This window comes from Lissotriton helveticus, chromosome 8 (assembly GCF_964261635.1).
Source record: "Lissotriton helveticus chromosome 8, aLisHel1.1, whole genome shotgun sequence".
Taxonomy (NCBI): Eukaryota; Metazoa; Chordata; class Amphibia; order Caudata; family Salamandridae; genus Lissotriton; species Lissotriton helveticus.
In genome coordinates, this window is record NC_136069.1 from 996,294,699 (window position 1) to 996,300,395 (window position 5,697).

General features: G+C 41.7%; 1 long non-coding RNA gene across 1 annotated transcript; it reads left to right on the forward strand.

Moving 5' to 3' along the window:
• Positions 1-591: 591 nt before the first annotated feature.
• On the forward strand, positions 592-4,966 carry LOC144771849 (uncharacterized). Its single transcript, XR_013599514.1, has 3 exons — positions 592-2,004; positions 2,584-2,960; positions 4,684-4,966. It is a non-coding gene; the product is annotated as an uncharacterized LOC144771849 (long non-coding RNA).
• Positions 4,967-5,697: the final 731 nt, after the last annotated feature.

The window sequence follows — 5,697 nt, forward strand, 5'->3', positions numbered from 1 at the left end:
AGACCCTCCCCCCCCCGTCTTCGATGGAGGGGCTTCTCTGCGTGGAGCTGGTGGAAAAAGGGTCTGGCACCTAGGAGTCCGAAGTCAGCACAGGGGAGTGGCCATCCGCGTTAGTGCTAGATTGTGGAGTAAATTGTAGGATTATTAAATGTCGCATGGTTTGCTGAGTAATCTATAGTCTTTCTGTAATATCTATCCTTTGCAGGTGTTTTCTATTGTACTTTCTGTATAGGAGAAGAGTAAACCGATACATGTGTGTTGTCTTCTGTCTGATCACAGTTGATAAATTCACTGAATGCATGCTTGGAGTTCATGGCAGTCTATGGAATGGTGCAGTTTTGAATGGCTAGCATGGAGGGAAACCTGCATAAAATGGTTGTAAACAGTAGGTGCTGTTTTGTTGTCTATTTCTGGAAATTAACTAAAGGTATTTTTCGTCACTCCATGGGCACTAGGTACTCTGGATTCACTCGAAGCATGTGCTGCCTGACTCCCTCTTGTTGTAGATGTACACGAAATTTTCCAACCTCCAGGGCTGTAACCGGTTCTCATTTCCTAGAAAATAATTTGCATTTATACAATACTCCCAATATTGAGCTACAGTTGAAGAGAGGAACATGCTGCATAGCCTCTCAAACATTCAAACTTCGCATCGGGTTGGCCGACTGATGCAAGTTTTATTATGTGACTGTACAATCCTAAACCTGTGAACCGTCACACAGTCCTCTCCTGAGGATAACATTAAAATGTTGAGTAGTTGTCGCCAGTGTGCTAGGATCAGTCTCTTCCTTCTTGACATACCAAGTGTAGAAGTTTCTTATTTCTCCATTCTACCATTGCTCATATTAATGTTACCAAGCGCTGCTCGAGTGTAATCTATAATGTGACCACTGTTCACCAGTCTATGATAATATTGTAGATTGTGGCTTTGTAGGTGCGCTTTCCCTCTACCTTTCAGACATCCTTTTAATTCTGGAAACCTATATGGGACTGTATCGCAAATGCCCCGTTTCGCTGCACAACTGAGAACACCTCCACTGCAGTAGCCCAGGGAACACAAATTAAAATGCGAATGCCATCATCTTTTTCATGGAAAATAAGGAAGGCCACATGCTTAGGATAAATAATAACACAGATTGTCCCAAGGGTGAAGATCAAAAACCAGGCAGCACACACTGTTTTACACCACCAAAAACACTTCCTCATGTAAAAAGCCATTCTACTTGTGTTTGGCTCTGTTGTTCTCCACATTAGGAGTTCACCCATGGGGTGTTTTGTGTTATTATACCATCATTGCTCTTGCGAGATGTGGTGAGTTTCCTTTTATTCTAACCTACATTTTGCCCTTTAAACTGCCAGTAGATATCTTGTCTGTGCCATCGCCATAACAGCGTGTCTAAGTGTTGGACTTGCCCTAGAACCGTGAGACCGAAGCAGACACTTGTGCAGAGGCTCTTGAACTGCTGCACCCTAGTAACGCAAGGCTAAAGCAGACGCTAACTCAGCACTGATTGAGTCTTTGCACACAGAAAGTAGGCAATGCTTTGAATATCATGGGTGTATGTCCCAATTACAGATGCCAGGGCTGCAACATGAAGGCCCTTAGGATCTTGCTAATTGGTGATCAAGAATGACCCCTCTGCTGGTGGATCTCTGCCCAACGATTAAACAAACCCAGGGATCATTCTTTGCTATAGTTCGTGTATCCAGATGTTCGAAACTATTGTTCCTGTTTTAGTGATTTAAATCAAGAAAACTGCAAGTGCGCTTAGCTCAACTTTTCAGCTGAGAGACGATAAACTGGCTGCTTGCGTCCCTTCCTAAATTTCATTTACTGTTTGTGGCCTGGCACAATAAGCTGGATATCATGTCTTTTATCTACATCAATGGGCAGGTGCTTGTAGCTCTGAGTCTCACCTTATGTTTCCGCAGTAGCGAGATGGAAGACCTGATGCTGGATCCCAACTTCCCTCACCCACCAAGATCAGCCCAACACAGGTCAAGGTAGGGAAGAGGGGAAAACAACAAGGAAAGGGAAAAGGAGATGAATCACAATGACACGTCTTGCACAATGTCTGCATGGGGTTGATTGCATACACCTCCTATGTAAATAAACACACAGTAAGTTATCTTAATTACACATGTCTGGAGATTGTGTCTTAAAAGGGCATGAAATGCTATTTAGTGTTAACGTACCTAGTGATCATCCCTCTTCCAATTCAAATGAAGGTATAGAAAAGCAGAAAACCAATTAGTAATGAGGTGTCTAAGAATAGAAAAAATACTAATTATTAAACATTATGGTAAAAGAAAGTTATATGTATGTGTGTGTGTATATATATATATATATATATATATATATATAATTGCAAACAATGAGGGGGAATAACCTTAACAAATGCCACTGTAGCACTCCATTTTAACCAAAAAATATACATCCTAGTTAATACTAGGAAAAAATAAAAAACATATTTTGCTAGATAGGATGTAATATGAAAAAGCTACACAAAAAGTGCTGGGTCAGATAAGAATATAGGGTCTCCTTAAGAAATCAGGAAACAAACATATCTATTTTCTCTTTAGAGCCAGCATGTGTTAAAAAGGAGAAACAAAAGAATAACCATTTCTCCACTCTCCTTGGATCAGATAAGTACCTATGTCCTTCTAAATATGTATACCATCATCCTACCATATACCAGATAGATGAGGATTCTTTGGTTAAATATATCTTTCTTCTCTCATTGTATTCTGTACCGGACGAGAGGCCGAATAAACTCAGGTGCGAAGAAACAGCTACACAAGCATGTACCTCTGGCGAGGGAACGCAGAGGCGAAGGAACCCGGAAGAAGATATCAACGACCTGGGAGAGGAAGACCCGCGTGTCAGAGCTGGAACATGTCGGGGATGTCCAATCAAGGATCCACAAATTCCTAACTGCAGGACAACAGGACCCAAACAAGTAAGTCAACAACACAAAGGGAGTGCGGGAAATGCTAGGCAGAGCTGTGACTTATGCAAAGCACATTCTTGTCCCGGACTTCTCAATTTATTCACACTTCACTCCACCCTGCACCCTGTCTGCAAAAGGAGAGGGTGCGACTGACAATGCCCCTACCCTGCTGTCCTTGAGTCTGAGTATGGAGCTCTGTGCCTGAGCCTTGTTCTATCTAATGCCACTAATGGTGTGTGTTTAGGGCCTTGTTTTTTGTGAACCAGGTTTTCTGTAATGGATTATGGCAATCTTCAGAATTACCACTTTTAGATGCTGAAAAGAGGATGTAGCGTGGATCCTTGTTCAACAAATTTGAAATGCTTTAATAGTTGAAGTAAGGTAAGTTATGGAACAGATAGATCACTGGTATCCTGGAAAGCTATCACTCTACCCTGATAGTATGTCCAGAGGCATATTTCTTAGAATGAGTGGTAAAGGGCCTTGGTGCTATAGTCATGCACCTGTAAAGGGCCAACATTGAATCAGTCAACTGTTAAATGCCAAACTTGTCACTTGCCCAAGCTGGAAAAGAACGCACATGGTATCTCTCTCCTGTCTCTAGATGTCTAAGACGTTTATTTCTGACCTGCACCATCCCTTGGTCATGTAAAAGCCACTGTAACGGTGGCTATGCATTGAGGATCAGTCTAACAAAAATGTTAGAACCCTCGTAGCGATAATATTACCTTTCACATGCTACGTTGGCAGAAATATTAAAGTATGTCCATGTGCTTATATATAGTCAACATTTAGTTTTTCCAAGTTTGTCTCAGCCAATAAGACTTAGCAACTTACAAACTGAAAAAAGTAGCAGCAAATTGCGACCTGGCAGTGTATCCATTTTCCATGGTCTGGAACACAGAGTTGTGCCCTGTACCTTATAATCATGAGTTCATCAAGTTATGTGGTCAGTGCCCCATTCCACATGGCGGTGATCAGTGTCGTGGGGCAAACTTGCCTTGCTTTGCTATTACTAAGCGTGGCCTCATGACTCTGTTTGCACTTGTCAACTGGTATTGGGGGAGTCTGTTGCCCAAGCAGATCAACACCCAGCACTACTGGCACAATTTCCACTCTGATTGATCTAGAACTATGAAAATACTTGAATATAAATACAGTGTTAAAATATATATTTGCATATGTGGTCCTGGATCATATTATTGTACAAGGACTCCTTCACACCTAACTAACAGACGTCTGCAAAAGAGCAAAAGGGTGGGGTTGTAACTCATTGAGAGTTTGCGCTACAAATGGCATGCAAATCTGGCGCAAAGCCTTGAGTTGGGGTTTAATTTCAGAATGTGTAGGTCCAGGTGAGAAGCTCAAACCGGATGAATGGGTGCTCAAAGCTTTTATTTAGACCTGACCAGCTCTCCCAATAATTGGATCAGTTGCCCTTTTCCAAGCACTTGGCCGTAAGCTCCTTTTTGGATTTCTGGTCAGTATGGTAATTTCTAAGACTGTTTTGCAAATAAGAATATTGTAAGTAGAGTGCAGGCTCAACATGGCTGCCTCCATGATGGTTTTGTAAGTTAAATCTGGTATTGATTTCTTTCTGTTTGCATAGGAAGTGGGACAACGTCTGGTGAACGGCAGTTTCTTCACTTGGACGGGGCAGCCCAAACCTATTAAAAACCTAAGAAAGTGGTGGTAACATGATACTGATTTATGTTAATTTCTTTTTTCCCAGAACTTATGAAGTCTATGTGCAGGGATGGCGGCTGGCCAACACGGGACAACATAACTATGAGAAGGAAGCTGGCTATAAAGTATGCAATGCCGGAAGAGGACTAAAGAAAACTCTGAATCTAGAAACAAATAACGAAGTTGCTGGCTTTCATTCAGCCTTTTGTTCTTCTTGTAGTATTCTGGCACTTTTTTCCCCTCTAGAACAGTGTCCTAGACTTTTTTTGTTCTATTGTTCGGTATCCTGGCTCCTATGGAACCAAACGTGTTGTAGATCAATAAAATTACACGTGGACACATCCCCTTTGATGCTTTTTCATTTAACCATGATTTATTTCAGTCTTTTGTTACTGGTCATCAAGTTATACAGCTCTAGGTAATTCTCTGTAGCTCAAAGTAAGGCAAGTCCCAGTGAGTCGGGAGCATGGGAGTAGCTGCACAAGTTGTTAAGCTCATCTGAATGCAAAGCATAACATTGTTGCAGGCCACTACTTTTGTGTACATATGGTATTTCTATAGCACAAAGCTAGCCAAAAAGAATGTTTCTGAGATTTATTTCATACAGTGCCCGCATCTCGCGATAGTTTAAAAAGTATCTTTCCAGAGCAGGAGAATATTGATCTGATAGTTGGGACCAGATTTATGGATGTTTTGCTTTTGGTGTGCTTGAGTTTTCTAATGCAGACTTGATTCAAAATCTTTTCAGTATTTACAAACCAAAGCAAATTGGTATTTGGTACAACACTCCTCCAAAATGGGTAAAGTTTTCACTGTTTTCTAGGCATAGTATTTTTTGTACTGAACGAGGACCCTTCCAGTACAAAACATAAGCTGACTGACTCACTCTCTCTCACTGACTCTCTCTCACTGACTGACTCACTCTCACTGACTGACTGACTCACTCTCACTGACTGACTGACTCACTCTCACTGACTGACTGACTCACTCTCACTGACTGACTGACTCACTCTCACTGACTGACTGACTCACTCTCACTGACTGACTGACTCACTCTCAC